At 48.2% G+C, this 18240-nt stretch overlaps 1 protein-coding gene across 2 annotated transcripts in view; it reads left to right on the top strand.

Moving 5' to 3' along the window:
* The window catches only part of LOC135386212 (poly(rC)-binding protein 3-like), a 417863-nt gene that overhangs the window by 109932 nt on the left and 289691 nt on the right, over window positions 1-18240 (top strand). For both annotated transcript variants that reach the window (XM_064616021.1, XM_064616022.1), the window contains exon 3: window positions 16255-16301. The gene's annotated coding sequence lies outside the window, so the exon portion shown is untranslated. The remainder of the gene's footprint in view (window positions 1-16254; window positions 16302-18240) is intronic.

Here is an 18240-nt window from a genome sequence, read left to right as displayed (position 1 = left end):
ACTCTTTAAATGCGCGTCCAACGACGAGGACAGTGCCAAGTCAGTCCCTGCTCGAAATATCGGCTGGTCTCGACCTGAGACTTCTGCTTCTATAAAAACAGTGAAAAAATTAATCTGAAGCTTGTTCAATTATTTGTCATTGTTTTACATCGATGCTGATCATAAGCTCTGCCAAATCATTTTTTATTTTTCGTTACACATGCATCTCTGGATTGTCAGTCGGTTGGCTAAATAAGGTTAAAAATTTGGCTGTTCTGTTCTTCATTCTAAAATCGCTAAACTGCTAACGCTGTTTTTTTTAATAGCGAATTTAGATTGAGTTGACTCCTGACACGACGTCATTCGGATTAGACCGGATTAGTGCCGGATTGTACGTCGGTGGTGGTGGTGAAAGGTCGTGAAAGGAGAAACGTCATGGCTAACGCCCTGGGATGAATGTGCGTCCTGGGCCGACTTCTAAGGGAACTGTGCCGACATATGTCTGAATGCCTCCGAGGAAAACCCAGACAGCACAGCCTGCACCGGGATTCGAAGCTGCGTACCTCCCAGTCTCGACGTGACATGGCCAGCATGCTAACCACTGAGCCATGCGCCGTGCCGATTCCGTAGCAGACGAAGCTTCAGTGACCAATGAACGCTCATGTTCCATTGACGTCACGGCAGCAGCGTATGCATCAGGCCGCGGTTCCGTTCGTTGACGAATTGTGCACTATATGCACGTCACAAGATTTCGGCGCAGTTCCTTGTGTAGTCTGCCCTGGAAGCACGATTCCCCCCCTCCCCCTGCGTTAGTCGTGACGTTGCACGCTGGGCGTGGCTGACTACGGCAAGGAGCTCCACCACCAGCCACGCCACGAGATTTGATATAGCTCGACATATCACACGTTTACGCACACAGATAATGAACGTTGGACTGTGAGGACAACGCGTGAAATGCAGTGTGCCACTGTTCTGGCGTCACGCATGTATAGCCCCGAAAGTCACTAGTACTTGTTCTTTAACATCTATATCCCCTAAAAGGACAAAAGTTACTCCTTTTTTCTAGGGTGTACCGTAGGCTGACCCACCTGATGTGTAAATTAAACTCTATTTTTCACAGTTTGACTCTCGCAAGGTGAATAAAGTTTGCAAGAAGCACGGAAAGAACTGCACTAAAAAAAATAAAAATAAGAAATACAGTGAAAAGGTCAATAATTGCAGTTTCTACTCCCCTAGATTGCAGTTGAACCTATGGGTGCGATAAGGGGATAAGCCCATAAATCCCTAACCGAGAAAACTTCAAATGAATATTTGGTGAAGTAATTGCAACTCAACTGGGTTTACTCCAATAACGCAAATGCAAAATGTGTGGCATATATATGCCTTGTATGTGTCTATACTCTACATGCGTGTCCTGTTAGCATCGTTCTCTGGGGTGTGTGATTTAGCAGAAACTGAACAAAATCCGGGAACATAGCTTATCCCCTTTTCCAGTATAACACCGCATGCGCAGGGTTTTGGCGCGAAAAAAAAAATTCTCACGAGTCAGATTTTGGTGGCTGAACGATGGTGATATGCCAGGGGGGGTAGGAGGAAGCGACCCGTGTGTAGCGGAGCAGCCATGATCGGGCTGATTGTGGTGCTAAACGAGCACACCCTTGAAAATGATGTCCTAAGATGACCAGCACAATACGGCTTATTAGCATAGTGCATGCGTTTAAAAAAATGCGCGCAAAATTTAAGCTGCACCATTCGTATGCGTGTGTAGAAAAGGGGACCTGATCTGACTGTCCATGCCATTGACACATATGCATTTCCCGTTTACCCTCCTGTAGCGGATGAATAAATTGCAATACGTTCCTAAATTTTCTTTCGCAGGTACATACTGGTTCGTAGATGTTATAGCAACAACAACAACAGCAACAAAGAAAGTATTGCATCCACGGATTCAATTACCGTAATTTCACGCGTATAAGCCGCACCGCAGATAAGCCGCAGGACGCGTTTTTAGGGACGTTTTGAAAATTTTCTTGCAGATAAGCCGCGGCAATACGAGACGACTGATTTGTGCGACAAAGGAGACCATAGAGAAGGCCATAAACCATGTGGTTCATAGTGTACAACAGATGAGGTCAGTTCTAGAATTCTACGAAGATTGGATTGTGCCCTTGTTGAGGGTTTTTCGTGGACTGATGGGTCAGCGGTCTTCCAGAAGACATGAATTACTGTCACCACATTCGTTAAAGCTGCTTGGGGGAATGTACCAGGAAGATCAATCTACTCGAATGTGGACCCGTCCCTGTTACGCACTGTTCGTGCACTGGCAGGGCAGTGTTGTTCCAGAGACACTTGCGGCCCTTTCGTTAAAATCTGCGTATGGGGAAAATACCTGAAAAAAAAAAAAAAAATAGTCATCAGATAAGCCGCACCGGTGGATAAGCCGCAGAGCGCCCGTGAGAAAAAAAAATCGCGCATAAGCCGCGGCTAATACGCGTGAAATTACATTACTCCCAATTTTAGTCCCTGAACCCGAAATTTGCTATCCAACTCCTTGCACTTCGCATGCGTTTAGTCCCGTATTAGCCGCTGTGAAGTGGAGTATACGGTCCCGTGGCTATACCACGGGGAAACATCCCATGTCATCGTCACTTCTCCTTCATTTATTGTTGTTGCGTTTGGTCCCGAAAGGGACTAATGGTTCTCCTCTTTTTCTTAGTGTGTTGATCTCTGGACAGGCTGTTCCGCGAAAATCCTCATATAGTGCCTCGTCGCCGCACCCAACCCTTTCGACAATTTTGTCGTGCCCTGTAGCGGGAATGAAAAATCAACAGCGCGTCTGGCGCAGAACAAAAGCATTCAACAAGAAAAGATAAAAGTGTTGAGCCAGCGATTTCCCCCCCCAATGTACGTGTCCCGCATTTCATTGGCATTTTCATTCGTAGACGCGCATTTCGAGTGCAGCTCACATCCAGGCAAATAATATAGACGGCCCCCGCAATTTCAATTCTTGTTCTCTCCCGATGGTGCCCCCGTTCTTTTTTTTTTTTTTTCATGTGTGTTTTTTTTTTCTTCCACGGGTCAATTTGTGGAGCTCTCTGCCGTTGTAGTCTTTGGAGCATCTTATATAGTAATCCTTCCGAGGCTCTCGTATATTGAACGAGTGCAGGCCATTCGAGTGTTGGAAGGAAGTCCGTTGAATTATAAATGGCCGAATGAGAATCGGATGAATATGGCGTAACTCCGCCGTTCAAAGTAGACCCCGTGGAATTGGAGGAACGGTACCCGGTTTTTACGGCATGCAACTCGGAGGATGTTGAGGCACAGCGACTGAAACGTATCAGGGTTAGCGATGCTTGAGGAAGAAAGATTGTTGTTGGTGTATCCCATAAGATCATTTTTTCTATTTTATTTATTTTTTTAGTGTATGGCCCGTATATACTGCGTGCGATTTTTTTTTAAACCTCTGGTGCAGTTTTCGAGGCCGCTGACATGAAACCGTTTCAATTTACAAAGAACGTTTTTACGCATTTAGGGTCGGTTTATCGTGACTGATATGGGTTTCGTTTTTTCGTTTAGCAGTTCGCCTTTTAGGTCGAGGCTTTGCCCTGTCTTTTGTGTTTTAGGGACGTGTCTTGGATGGCCACATCACGGGTTGCCACCCACCTACGCGTCGCACCTGTTGACAGGGTTTCTCCCTCTCCAAAAGGATGCTGCATAGCTCTTCCATTGCTGAAGCCCGTTAGTCTCAGCGGTGAAAGCCTAGCGCTGCAGCAGTTGTTTTATCTAAGTCTACAGCTTTCCAGCATGGAGGCGTCTTGTCTGCAAAATTATTTGCATTCTCCACTTTCAGTCTTTCCCAGCGATCCTTCTATCCCTTCTTCATTCGATTGTGGCGCAAACGTTATAGGATGCCCTGTCTACCATATACTAATTAGGGTACCGTACTTAGTGACCATAGTATAGGTACTAGGTAGTAGATAAAATAGCATACACGCGGGCAAGCTGCTGGACATGATCCATGGCGACGTGCGTTACATTATACCTACTGTTGTTGTTGTGCCCAAGCTCAGTCTTTCGTCGTCGTGTACCTTGCGGAAATTGCTCAGGGTCCTGAAGATGACCGCAGTAACCATGTGGGATCTCTTTCGTAGGTCGTACGATGAGCATTAAAAGATCAGTGAAGACCCCGCGCACATGCGCTCTTGCACAACACTCTTAAAAAAAGGGTGTACTTTAAACTCCTTTTTCTTGCCACAGATATGGCTCCCTTTTCGCGAGTACAATTACTCTCAAAAAGGAGTCTCCTCACTCCCACAAGGGAGTAACATTACTCCCTTGGAATAACGTGGAGTAACGTTACTCCCTTGCTCCCTACCGGAGAGTAATATTACTCTCCAGTAGGAGTTAGAGCGTAGAGGAGACTCCGTTTTCAGAGTAATTGTACTCTCCAAAAGGGAGTCATATATGTGGCAAGAAAAAAAGGAGTTAAAGTACACCTTTTTTTTTAAAGAGTGAATAACTATTATCCTAGCTAAGCGAAGAAAAATAGCATAGGCTCTTTGGCTGCACGTTGAACATATGTTTATAAGTCCGACGTTTGGGACTTATAAACATCTTATCCTAGCTGACCTGTAATGCGCGTGCGAGGGATTTGTTGCGCATCCAGAGAGCCCGAGCTGACGTGGAGAGTCCCCCGCAACTAGCGCCACACGGTGTCCGCAAGGGACGAATTTTCAGTGAGAAAGCTCCTCACGCTGTTGCTACGTCACACCAGGAGATCGGGCCGGTCCCCCAAGGTCGTGCGACGCACTGCTCAAGGTTGCTTTTTCGGGGCGCTTTTTTACAAATGCAATCTCGCAATTTATTTATCTACTTAATGTAACTATCATACACCGTACAGCGAAAATATTGTGGCTCCCGATAGACCCCTTCATGAATGAAGCGGGGGTGTCGGTGTCAGGATGCTAAATGTCGCCTCCTTGCTCCTTTAATATTTAACCCGATAACGACAATGTGGCTGACAACGTTAACCTTCATTGATGCGCCGATGTTGTTGCCGTGGAGAATGCTTTTGATATACGAGGGCCAAATACACACGGGGCTTTCCGCGCGGGCGGGGCACGGTTTTCGCGCTCTCTGGCCGGTGCTTTATCTTCGTTACATGCCCCCCCCCCCCCGCCCCCTGATTGTCGCAATGCAAATACCGAAGGAAGGAAAGAAAGAAAACCGCCGAGTAAGCCAGTCTCGGGCTCGTAAGAAATGAGGTCAGACTCTTATCATCCCTGCGACCCGTTGCGAAAAATATATAGATGAAGACCCGCGATTACCATTTGTCTGAATTACGCCAATGGCTTTTAAGAATCGTCGCCTTGGCTCCCATGCTGCGCGCGCGCGTCCTCCGAGTGTTTTGTGGCTTTTCGTGCCAATGAGCCTGCGGCTTTTATGTCCAATTTCGAAGGCGGAAACGCTTGATTGGGTTAGAAAGTCGGCGTTGCGATCGCGTGCTGCTGCGTGTTACTTCTTTTACCTCCACAGCGGTGAACAAGCGTAGAAGAGTTGTATAGGGATAGGAAATCACTTGTATCGATATTTGAAGAAAGACAGAGCGCTCATTGCGAACGAAAGCAGCCGAATGTCGTTAGCCTTGCGCACCGTAGCTTTTTCTTTTCCTTTTTTTTTTTGGGGGGGGGGGCTCGTTTATTAGGTAACACTACTTAGCTGACTTTCGTAAAATATTGTAAATATTGTAAAAAAAATATTCGTAAAAATTCGTAAAATATTGGTGTTAGGGCAGAGATGTCAGTCGAACAGTTGTAGAGCACATTGAGAAAAAACATCCGCCCGAGGTGCCTCCAAACGAAGTACGGTTCGTTTTTTTTTTCTCAAAAATAAAAATGAAAAAAGAAGCGCGAGCGATACAAAACATAATACGTGACAACCGCGCGCGCTACACCCTTCAGCTAATGCGTCTTGGAAACGATGAACGAAACACGTGTTACACCGACACACGGCGTTGAAATCGGTGTGTACTGCTCCTGCATTGCTACCATCTTCAATCTGGTGGGAAAGTGGAAGCTTGTGAACTGGAGCAGTTGCGTTAAGCATCTGTGGAAAGGAATTGTGTGATTCGGTGCCATAGGCGTAGCAACATCGTTAAGCGCTGGCCGCGCGTTCATGTGGCCAGTTTTGGGTATGGCAGGCTTCTAGGTTCATTCTAGCTCACCATAGTTTTGGCAAGGCTGACACTATCTCGTATGTGGCGCCACTGACCAAATGTGTGAAACAAACGGACGATGACATTGACGAGCGAACGCATCGACACGTGCAGAGGGTGACACCAGAATGGTCCGTACATTCCGAAGTCTTCGAAATTCTACGCACATTGAGCGGCTCCAAAACTTCTAGCGAACAGTTTTATAGGGTGCAGAAATGAAATCCAGTGGAACAGAATTGTCATGGCCAAAATGCACGCATTTTTTGCATGGCTGCACCCAGGATGGAAAGGTACTTCTATACGCACGACACACGCAGCGAGTGTCATTGTTGTGAGGCTGAGACGCATGAACAAAAAAAAAAAAAAAAAAAACACCACACAAGCCTGAACACAATACAAGCCGTGAGTCTTGTGCTGTGTTCGTCTGTTCTGTTTGTGCGTGCCAGTCCCAAAACTGTTACTTTCCGTCATGTTCACCAGATGCCGCTGTCTCGTCCTTCTGTTGTGTGTATGAGAAGAAAAAAACGTAGGAGAGAATGTGAAGAGAGTCAGTGCGTGTCCCGTGGGAAAGGAGATGCCAGCGTAGCGTAATGGTTAGCGCACTTTACCGGCAATCGAGAGGTGTGTGGTTCGATTCCCGCCGCTGCCAGGCATTTTCGACGACTGTCATGTTTCAAGTGTCCACGCAGAGAAGTACTTGCTCGAACGTCCATTTGACTTGTATTCGGATTTATACCCAGCGCCACGCTTGAAATTAGCTGAAATTTGTTTATCGAAACGGCTTCCTCGTGACCTTTCTCTCTCTGTTCTGACGAGGTGTTTAGAATTTTCGAAATTTCCGAATGTGTCGACCATAAACAGAGTGACGCACCGGTTGCTATAGAAAAGTCACTTACCTGTTATCTCTCGTCCCCTCTATCGCTGTCTCTTTATTGACATTTTCACCCGGCCGGTAACCCTCCTGCAATGCTGATGCCGTTATTGTCAACTTCCCACTGTTCTCCATATTCAACATTAACTGCGGCGTCCCAATAATCTCGTGGGCGGCGCGGAAGCCGTCTCCCCAAACTCCCAGTTCCGCTTTTCCTTCTCCGCTGAAATATTCCTCCTTCCAAAGGCTAAGGTGTCGCCCGCAAACAAAAACCATGCCGAGCCAAGCTGAAGTAACGCATCGGAAAAGGCGCCTCGGATTTGGAAGCGCGTTAACATAAACCAAGCGTGTCGGTGATTCCAAGAAGAGGGGGGAAAAAAAGTTGCGAGAGTTTTCGTGAGAAACCCTTGGCTTGGCTTGGCTACAAGAATGATCGGCAAGGCGGCGCTTCGTGTGGGAGGCCTCACGTTTTATATCACGCAAAGAGGATCGGGCCTCAATATCCCTCTGGTAAAATATAACCTAGTTTACCTCTTCCTGTTGAATTTAAAATGGCGTCTCTTATTTTTTTTTTTTTTTGTAGCTCTTGGATTGTTCGATTTCGTTTTCCTTTTTTATGGTTTCCTCCGCACGGTTGTTTTAAATGCGATTCTGCGCAGACTTCGCGAGCCGTTCCCGACCTCAGCTGTATGGTCTGTACCAAGACAGTCGCTGAATTGTTTTGCGGCACAGTGTTGCCAGAATTACATGAGTGCGCTCTGAGACCAGTAAATATGGCAAGTAGAATTTTAAGAGGACGACAAGTCGCTCGCGTAGCAAAAGATCAATTAACTCCACGAACGCTATAGTTACCGTGGAAGCAGTTCCAATCCCACACTCTTAAAACGGACCTTCACCTCATAGTACGCTCCTGGATAACCGTCAGATCGAAGGACATCGCTCTCTCCCCTGATTTGTTGAAAAGGGGAGCCGTGCGCCTTTTTGTGACACTCATGCAGTTGGGATAATTGTCACAAAAAGGCGTACGTCCAGTGCTTTCCACGAATCAGGTATGATAATGGTATCATTCTGGGCAATGGTTGACCTTCAGCGTGCGGAGCTTCTGTATTCTCGACCCCAGCGAACTATAGGTGGCGCACGCCGAACCTGAACTCGAGGGTTGCCACTTCCACCGCTAGGTGGCTACGGCTTCACTGGAGTCGCGAATAGGTACGGAATTTTTCTGTGTCGTTATCAGCTTGTTTCTCAAAAACATCTCACTACGTTCCACCAGCTCCCGACACCTGCTGTGGTGTTTTCACAGCGTTGCGTTAGGCGCTTACATATAAATGTCGCCAAAGTTAGCAACGAAGTCGACCCGGGATGCGCGCGATCCCTCCTCAGCAGGCATATCACTCGGAAAAAGACAGGAGAGAGAAGGAATCACCCGCGCCTATATACACGAACGACTGTCGAACGATACGTCATTTCGCATATTCTCTGGTATTTATTTTTCTTTGCGCCGCTGAAGCAAGCGGTAAGATAGGACAGGTATAAGGATAAAGGACATTTTCTCACAATGGGCACATTTCCATCCTTTCCCTTCTTCTTCTATGGATGGCTGCTCGCACGTGTCGGACGTTCTTCAAAAAAACGTTTTTTTTTTTTTGCTTTTTCTCCGGAAATTTATGCATTTGTGATGCAATCGATGTGGATTCTGCTGTATGGCGTTGATTCTGCGATTCAAGCGGCCCCTCCTCGCCACGCCCTCTCCGGACTCGTTTCTTAGCGTTATCCTTGCTTCCCTTTTTTCTTTGCAGCGTGTGAAGGAGATAAATAGCAGGGGTCGCCCGGAATAGGTTTTGCATTAGGTACCTCTCCGTTATGAATGGCATTTTCCGCGTTTTCTCTTTTGTACGAAGGGAAATTTCGCTTCGACGACGCGGTTTTCCAAAGCCTCTCATTCGTGTTTATCGTCACCGCTTTAGGATTCATCCGTTTTCTTGCCGAGTGGAGAGTGGAAACGCAGGTGCACATACTAAAGCGTGTCACGAGGGCCTGTGGCGCGTGAGCGTCACGTGACCGCCCTGCGTGACGGTTGTCATGGATGAGCTTCATCGCCTCGTCAGCACTGCGAACGATGCGAAGCAGCTCTTCGCAGTTTCCGCGACCCCAGGCAGCACACGACATCGGGCCGATATCGGCAGCAAGTTGGGCATGTCGGCCCAACATATCCCCGACACTGCCAACTTGTGACCGATGTACGACAGAAGTTGGCAATGTCGGCTCGATGTTGATGGAAAAACGCGACATCTAGCCGACACTGCCAACTTGGGACCGATATCGCGCTGAAGTTGGCAATGTCGGCTCGGTGGTGACCGAAACAAGCGACATCTAGCCGACACTGCCAACTTGCGACCGATATCACGCTGAACTTGGCAATGTCGGCTCGGTGTTGACCGAAACAAGCGACATGTAGCCGACAATGCCAACTTGCGATCAATATCACTTTGAAGTTGGCAATGTCGGCTTGATGTTGACCGACACCAGCGAGATGACGCTGAAATGTCAACTTACGATTAACACCCCACAGAGATTGACGATGTCGGCTTCATGATCATACAAACCAGAGACATGACGCCGACATTGCCAACTTTCGACCAACATATATATCACACTGAAGTTGGCAATGTCGGCGCGATGTTGACCGAAGCCAACGACATGAACGCTGACACTGGCTTTCCATGGACTTACTTGGTGTCTCGCGCGAAAAGCAAGTAGGAAACACATTCGTTAGGTTGATGTCGAGTTAATATTCGAAGCAATTCCTCACTTGAGCCTTGTTTGTATGCTTGAGCGAATTAAACTGAGACACGTCACCTCCACCATTTTCATTCCGAGACGAGCGGGGCTCTCGAATTTGCGGAAGCTCGTAAGACATTAAATATATAGTATCTGTTTTCGCTTCGAAAGGAATGCCGGTACCTTTTGGAAGCTTCTTGCACTTCGTGGTCCTAGGAGCATTTAAACTTCTTTTCGTCTTGCTTTTTGTAACGCCGCGCTCATTGCCCGCCATGGGAAATACGAGGAACAAAGGAAACCATCAGAAAATGAAACGAGTAAGAAACAATGGCAGAAATAAAACGTTGTTTCCTCGCAAATAACCAGTCTAAAGTTGTTTTTTGTAGTTACGATCCCGAACACGCGAATACAAATACAAAATTATGTTGGCGCAACATCAGGCACAAATCGGCAGCATATCGAAATGACATCGGCGGCATGTCCAAATGATATCGGACCAATATCCTGACCCGACATCGGCCCAACTCTGGGCGGTGTTGCAAAGCGTATGTTGGGCCGATATCGGGGGTGTCGGCAGGAGTACATCGGGCCGATGTCGGCCCGACATCGGGGTGCTGCTTGGGACGTTATCACGTTTCGTAACGCCGTAACATTTATTTTTGCTATCGTACGGCGAGTTCCACTGTAGTCGATCTGAAGCGAGGATACGAGTACGCTACAGAGCAAGAAAATGCGGCACGGGGTGAGTGAATCTGTATCCACCACCGACAAACAATCACCTTTCCAGCTACTTGCTTTGCGGAAGTCGTAGCGTGCATCCGACTTATACTACAGCGTGACGCCGACGAGCGCAATAACGTTGACTGCCGTACGCAACTGGCTGAGCGTTTATGCTCGGACGTAGGAGAACATATGACGGGGTCCAGCGTGTTCCGGCAGCGGTTTCCACGATCCCTACCGATGAGACATTTACGGAAATGTTCGACACCGCTTCACAATCTCATTGGCCAAGTTTCTCTTCAGTAAACAGCTTACATATTTAGATAAAAGAGATTTAAAGATTCGCACTCCCTGTGCAGCTAACGAAGCCCCAGCGATAGTAACATCATGATGACGTCAGCCAGGCGCACGAATGGGAGCGCAGCGCAGGCGATTGTCTCCGAGCTCGTCTGCTTCACATTCCTACCGCAACAACTGAAAAGTCCTCAGTAAATACGCCGACTTTCGCTTACCTGTGGGAGCTGTGACGCGACCATGTCGCGTGGAGCACAGTGTTACCCTCCTGCTCCTGGCTACACGAACACATCCGACGCTAACCTAGAAATGACACATTCCACAACCGATCCCAGAAAGTTCGCGACCTGCAGACGCCGTCCCAACCGCCCGCAGGTAAGTCGCCAAACGCTCTCCGACCGCTCCCTGATTGGACTTCTCCGCGCCAAAGGGCGCTTCCTGATTGGCCTTGTCCAAGTGGCGTTTCCCCAGATTTCCAGAGAGGGAATTCCGAAATACTCTCAACGTGCGTCGTCTGCTCTTGCCATGCATTACGTCAGATTGCGCAGAAACTATTCCACGAATTCGCGCCGGATTTTCGGCGTTATTGTCGGTGACGAACGAGGGGTAAAACGGCACTATGGTTCCGGAATTGACCGTGATATATGCGATAGTCTCTTTAACTCAGCGAGCCGGCCCAACCAGCGCCACCTAGATGCACAAAGTCTGCTTTCCTCTCACTCATTCACTACGTAGACGTATGGAGTCGCGAAGTCGTCTGCTTTAGCAAATCACTGCGTATACGATTTGGAACACAGGCTTTATGCTGTTATCAGTGGCAGCCCACGTGGGTCGTCTCCGTAGTTACGGCCGCCGAAACCACGGTCGTCATTGGTGGACTCTTACTACATAAACCACGTCTTTTAAAGGGCCGGTTCGTATATTTTTGTTGGAAGGGGTAGCGCATGCCCTACTTTACGAAGCTTCTGCTTTACTTTGTGGGAAGTTGTACGGGACAGTTCAGTATCGAAACATCGCAAGAGACTGGAATCTACGCGATTTGAAATTCCCTCGCATAGAGACGTGCGTGCGACGTCATGCGGCAACACTGACGTTATGAGGGCGCTCTACCTTGCTTGCCATGCTAGGCAAGACAGCGGCCTCCGGTTGGCTGTCATCGTCCCTCCCACGGACCATCCGACAGTGAACGTCATGCAACGGTACGCAAGTGGATGAAAGGCTCTCTAGTTTTCTCCTCCCTGTGGACCTGCCCGCGCTGCGAGCTCTCACGGCAAAATACAGATAAGTTTGGAAATACAACGATTTCGAGCGAAACGCCTTACAGGAGAGTTGTTTGAAGTCAAATGCTCTTCTCTCAATTAGCTTAGGGAGCGAACTATGCCTTTAAGCGATCAGGCTTTCTTTATTTAGGTGGCGTTGTCCCAACGCCCGGCTCTGAAAGATGCCGAACTGCGGGAGCGGCAGGTCGCATCCGAGCTTTGTCGGCGGGGAAAGGAAGAGCGCTCCTTCGTGGAGCTAGTTGAGCTGAAATTACCCGACAGAACACGATGAACTCCGATGAGAGCTGCTTTTACGGGCTGTTGGTGACTGGCGATGAAACCTGGATATAACAAGAGGGACCCCGAGAGCAAGCAAGAGAGCGTGGCCTTGAAGCACAAGAAGTCTCGGCCTGTGCGGGATGAAGATCATGGCGACATTTTTGGGAGATTTCTGCTGATTGGTTACCTAGCGCCCAAAATTACGATAGCAGGGGCCTATTATGCCCAATTTGTGATGAGGGTTCATGACGTCACTCAGTGGTCACTCCTCCATGCGGTGGACCCGTCATTATCATTTAATATGCCAGGTGGCTTCCCTCGCAGCTTTACGTCACTTCTGCGCGGCGTCTACGACTCAACGTGGCCTTCACCCCTGTGTCCCGGGTTAAGTTGGGTTGCAGTAACACGGCGTTCTGCCCGGCTTGCCACACCCCAGCTACGATGCTCCGTATCATCGAGGACTGTGACCGGTACACGCGTGAACGCCGGGTGTTTCGACGCCAACTTGAGCTCCTTGACCATAGACCATTCAGCTTGTCCAGAGTACTTGGCCCATGGAGCTCCCCTGCGCATCAGTGCCGGGCTCTTCGCTCCCTTTTTTGCTTCCATGCAAGCCGCTAGACTCCCGAACAGCTCTAAGCAGAACTCCGACTTGTCTCAGCTTCGCGTTCACAAGTATCGAGACACCCTACAGCCGGCGCCATCTTGGCGCCATCTATTGAGTATGTAGGGAACCTTCTTTGGCGCCGTCAGGGTCACAGAGCATGCGCAGAAGCGTTGTTAAAAGGTCCATTGGCGGCTCGGTGTACCAGGGGAGAGTGGAAAAGGGGAGGGTGAAAGAGGGAGGGGAATGAAGACAGTGGTACAGTAGGGGAGGGGTGTACAGTCCCTCTTGCTTCGGGAATCGTATAGTCCCGTAGAACTACCCACCACAGAAAACATGTGAGCATCCCTCAGTAGCTTTCGTTGTGATGCTTTCTGTGCCATAGTAACCGCGAGGATGATTGGCGAAGTTACTCCACCCGGGAACATAATGCACCGTCTGTTTGGCGACCAGTGTCCGGCGCCACTAACGTATGGCGGACGTAGAGGGAACTATGCTTCAACGGCGCTTCAGAAGGGTGCGAATGTCATTGTCGTGTTGACGTAGCAGGTCGTGCTCTAGACTAAACATGGCCAACTGCCGCATGCATCATTGCCCTCCTTTCGTTACGTCACACATAAGTCTCATTGTCGTCTGCTCCGGAGAATTGGCGCAGACGCTTTCAGAGTGAGAAGGGTTGTCACTACGAGTGGCCACTCGTGCTGTCGAAGGCCACTTGTTTCCACGTGTATGGGCCTGATCTAGGGGTGAACTAACGATATGTCAGACAGCGGGCGCGCCTTCTTTGGTCTAGATGTAACGGGTTAAAGTTCCACGTGCCATAATTGCAGACGACGACGACGTTTTGGACGTTGCCGGTCATGTTGTGTAAGGCTGTACGTATAAATAGTATAAACATGTCAATCACAGGGCAGCCGAAAGAATGTGCGAAAGGTGTAACATAAAACGAGTGACCAAAGTGTCTGTTCACATAGCGCGTGTCTGGTCCATGCAATGACGCTCCAGTGCTGAGGAAGCAGCTGAGGAAGCGTCATAAAACGCACTTCCTTTCTTTTTTTTTTCTTTTTTGTTGTTGTTGTTGTCTTTGACCGTAAACTGCCATATTTAAACTCCGAAGTCATATTTAAAGTTTGCTTCATCCCACACTACCTGGAAACGGTGCTGCACAAAAGTCAGGTCCAGCCTCACAACTTCGAGTGAAAGAAAAAAAAAAAATAATAAGGAGCCCTTACCCCATCGTCCTTTCATATTGGAACTTGCTTCTTCCTCGTGAACCAAATTCAATTCATCACGCGTATTTATTAAAAACCACAGGAAACAATAATGAACGCGCTATATAGACCATGTGCAACCACGTCGATTATGCCCCCTCCCCACCCCACCCCCAAACCGTGTGATGCGAGTTGTACCAGCAGCACCATGTCGCACGCATATGGTGTTGAAAAAGTATACGAGGCAAAGCAAAGCAACGACTACAGAAAATAAAACGAAGTTGGCGTACAAGTGGAATAGTGCATCTTGATCCGGGAAGCAACGTCTCCCAAACTCTTTATAGGCCTTCTACCCTCTACCCTGACGCGAATACCTAGCGCGCTTACATCCGTGCAGCATGGCTGGCCTTTACGATCTTATCGGCAGTGACGTACGGCGCGCGTCCACCTTTACGGCTCTCATTACTCCCGGTCCTTCATAAAACGCGCTCTCCTGGCGTTGACTAGTAGTCCCCAGTGCCGCCAGGTGGCGACACGTTCCGTGGGTATATATTCAACTAACGGCGCGGCGTAGTGAGTCGTATTATGCTTTGGGCCGTTATGTCGCGTCTGAGGACATGGAAAAAGCTGCGGGTATACTAGCGTTGTTTTACGAAAGGGAATTGCCGTTGTTTCGAAGATGGCTGTTTGGCCGAGCGTCATTTTTCTTTTACGCGGGTATTGAGGTGACTTCACGTCCGACTGGGTTTGATGTCGAGTGTGTGCGGTACAACGTACATGTTTGGGTATGGTGAGGAGTCGTTCAGGATAAACGTGGTGTGAGGTTATGCGAGACGTTGCGGAGCTAGTTATGCGTGACACGATGCTGCTGTACTGGCTGAGCACGTTGCTATTAAGTTTCATTGTGTTGCATTGTGGGATAAATAACCGTATATGTAATACCGTGAAATCGCGTATGTTTGCAAGCCCCTAATATTTGTGAATTTCGCCAATTTTTCGGGCACGTGAAAATTTCGATCCGGAATTGACACACTAAAAGCTATGCTGCATTCGCAAACTTCATTTTCGCAGCTGGTGCAAAGGCTACTATAAACTGCTCGTAACAACGCAACAAATAAACCTACTTTGCTGCAGTTATGGAATAAACTAAAGCCGCTGTTATTAAATGCAGCACGAACAATATGAGATTGATCACGAAGCAATCCTATGGAGCCACAGATTCTAAAATCACAAATTGTAACAAAATCCGCGAAACTTTGTGGTCGCGAATATGCGCCTTCTGTACTATTCGCAGAAAGTGTGGGCCGGGAAATTAAAGGGTTCTACAATAATTGCAGCTGCTGACGTACCAGAAGTTAGTATAATGGTTCCAAGTTCACTGTTTTTACCAATAATGTAATGCGTCAGGACGCGTGGTGAGTGAGCGACTTCCGTCTCGGAAAAAGAAAGAAAAAGTAGGAAAAGAAAACACAAAAGTATTGAACGGAGTTTAAAAAGAAGAACGTGGATAAATGTAGGCCAATATTTCAATAAAATTTGCAATATACTATAACAGTTCATGATTGAAGAGAGCAACGTGAAACAGAACGGAGGCAGTAGACAGCAGACAGGAAACGCACTCGCTACCGGCTGTTTTTATTTTTAAAAATAAAAACAGATATATAAATACACAGAACAACAACACTTCTCCATGTGCCTCGAAAGTCCCCCTATCCAGGAGTGTTACTGTTACTGTAAACGACCATGTTGACGTTAACGGGTGTCCCCCCATTTCCAATGAATACGAAGTCATTTACAGATCTAGCAGCGTGTTGCATGGAGAGAATGAATGGTAACGGCCTACATTCGGTTATCGGGGAGCCCTTATCAGCTCTGAATCTGGGTATCAGCAAAGGAGGACTATATCTTGAAAACGCACTATCTGATAAAGTTATTTGTAGTACAGGAATGTGGAGAAGGTGCATATTTATTGTTGTAGCGTCCGCAAAAGTTGTTCTTACTTTTATGTCTCCATCCATTGACTGAGTGCACTTTTATTACAGGCAGTGCCGCCTTCGCTGATTGCGGCCAGTCACTTGTGAAGCACCAGGTGAGACATACCGTTCTCTCTCTGTAGACTTAACGGTACGCAGTTTATGTCATTAGTCTACAAAATAAATGTGTCGTTCAGAACAGTAGACTAATGGCGAATTCGGGTGGTCATTTCGGAGCAACTTTTTTTGCGAGATCTCGAGCAGTCATGTTCGCTTGGTCAAAATGAAGCAAATCTTCCATGTTCGCGTGGCGCTTTCCGAGCGCTCGGAATTTGCTAGCTAGCACTTTTTTTTGCCCGGTCTCAAAACGATCGAGCAGCAGATTGCTCAACTGTATCCGGTGTCGTCACATCCGCACTGCAACGGTGGCGAGTGCCCTCATTGGCCCGCATGTTGAAATCACGTGGTTTAGCAGACGACAGAACGCGAAGACTTGCGACCGCGACGCCCCTAGCGTGATCCAAGTACCTAAAACCGCTAGATTCCTAGCAATCATGTTCGGGTGGCAACGGTCACGTGATCCAGCTCGGTCGCCGACCTAGCAATTTCCGAGCGCTCGGCCGATTTGCTACGAAATGACCACCCGAATTCGCTATAACATAGAACGGTCTGCCTTCTGTATTGCCTTGTGAAACTTTATATTTGGCGGAAGCACAAGAAAAGGAGAGCCGCGACAGTGCTGTCGAAATATGCGGAGTCGACAGAGAGACAATGCGCAACGACTAATAGACAGGGAAAAAAAAAAAAAAAAAAGAACCGAAAGAAACCCCACAGCAGAAACAGCTTTCTTGGGCCTACACACGAGTAAAAGGTGGAGGCGGGATGGGGGAGGAGGAGGGTTACCGAAATAGCGGCGGCAGAGAAGCGGCGACGACGAACCCGAATCCCAGTGTTCCTTATGAGCTGCCAGCAGGGCGATTATGGCGACAGCTATGGAAATAAAGGTGACAGATAAAGACAAACGCGAAAGGCGACACCGACGGCAGCGGATGAAGACGCGCTAAGCTTGCGCTGTTTCGGCGAGAAAATGTGACCAGGCATTAGAAAATATAAAGCTGTCGAGGAGGAGGTAAGGCTCGCTAATATATGTAATGCGTGTATGTGTGTACAAAGCCCGCGAGCGCGCGTTTGGAAGGAAACTGAAAGCCCCGGAATGTTTGTGTAAGCGTATCGGCGTGGTGGAGGCTCTAGAAACGCGAGCGTGAAAAAGTAAACAACACTTTGCCGTCGGTGACGCAAAAATTGAAAACGCCGGCTGTGCACGTGGTATTGCAGTCTTTGTCACTGCTGGAGCAGGCCATAAACGTCGCGGCTGCTGTAAACCGTGTTCAATGAAAGCTACACGATCAGGAATTACTGTAGTAGATAGTTTCTCCATATTCGTATCATTATCCTCAAAGCATAGAAAACGAGTCAGCAAGAGCGCTTGCAGCGCCCTCCCCATCGTCTTACGGGCGACTCTTCACGCGACTTTCCTGCAGGGATCGGAACCGGAACTGAACCCGAACCGAAAACCGGAAAAAAACGTTATTTTCTGACGAACCCGAACCGAACCCGAACATTTTTTTGCTTGTCCTGAGCCGAACCGGAACTGAACCGAAAAAAATTGACACGGTTACCGGTTCGGGAATCGGTTCAGAGGTGAATTAATTGTACTACTGATTGACCTTTTTTTTGCTCACCTGAAACGGTTATCTCACACCTTTCTCTTACAATCGTGTACGGTGAGCGTAAGCTTGCTTGCATGTAGCAAAATTACTGCCCGTGGACCGGTTAAACCAAGGCCAAGAAAAGTAACTGTTCCGAACCCGAACCGAACCGATATACCTGAACCGGTTCAAGCTGTTAATTTCGGTTCAGCAGAGCTGAACCCGAACCGAACCAATATGCCTGAACCCGAACCGGACCGAAAAAAATACCGGTTCCGATCCCTGCTTTCCTGCCCCACGACATGCGAGATAAATGTGTGACGCGCAGGTTGGGAATTGGTCGCGG

Source organism: Ornithodoros turicata, chromosome 2, assembly GCF_037126465.1.
Source record: "Ornithodoros turicata isolate Travis chromosome 2, ASM3712646v1, whole genome shotgun sequence".
Lineage (NCBI taxonomy): Eukaryota > Metazoa > Arthropoda > Arachnida > Ixodida > Argasidae > Ornithodoros > Ornithodoros turicata.
Note: the sequence above shows the minus strand (reverse complement) of the source record. Positions and strands in the feature narration are given on the sequence as shown.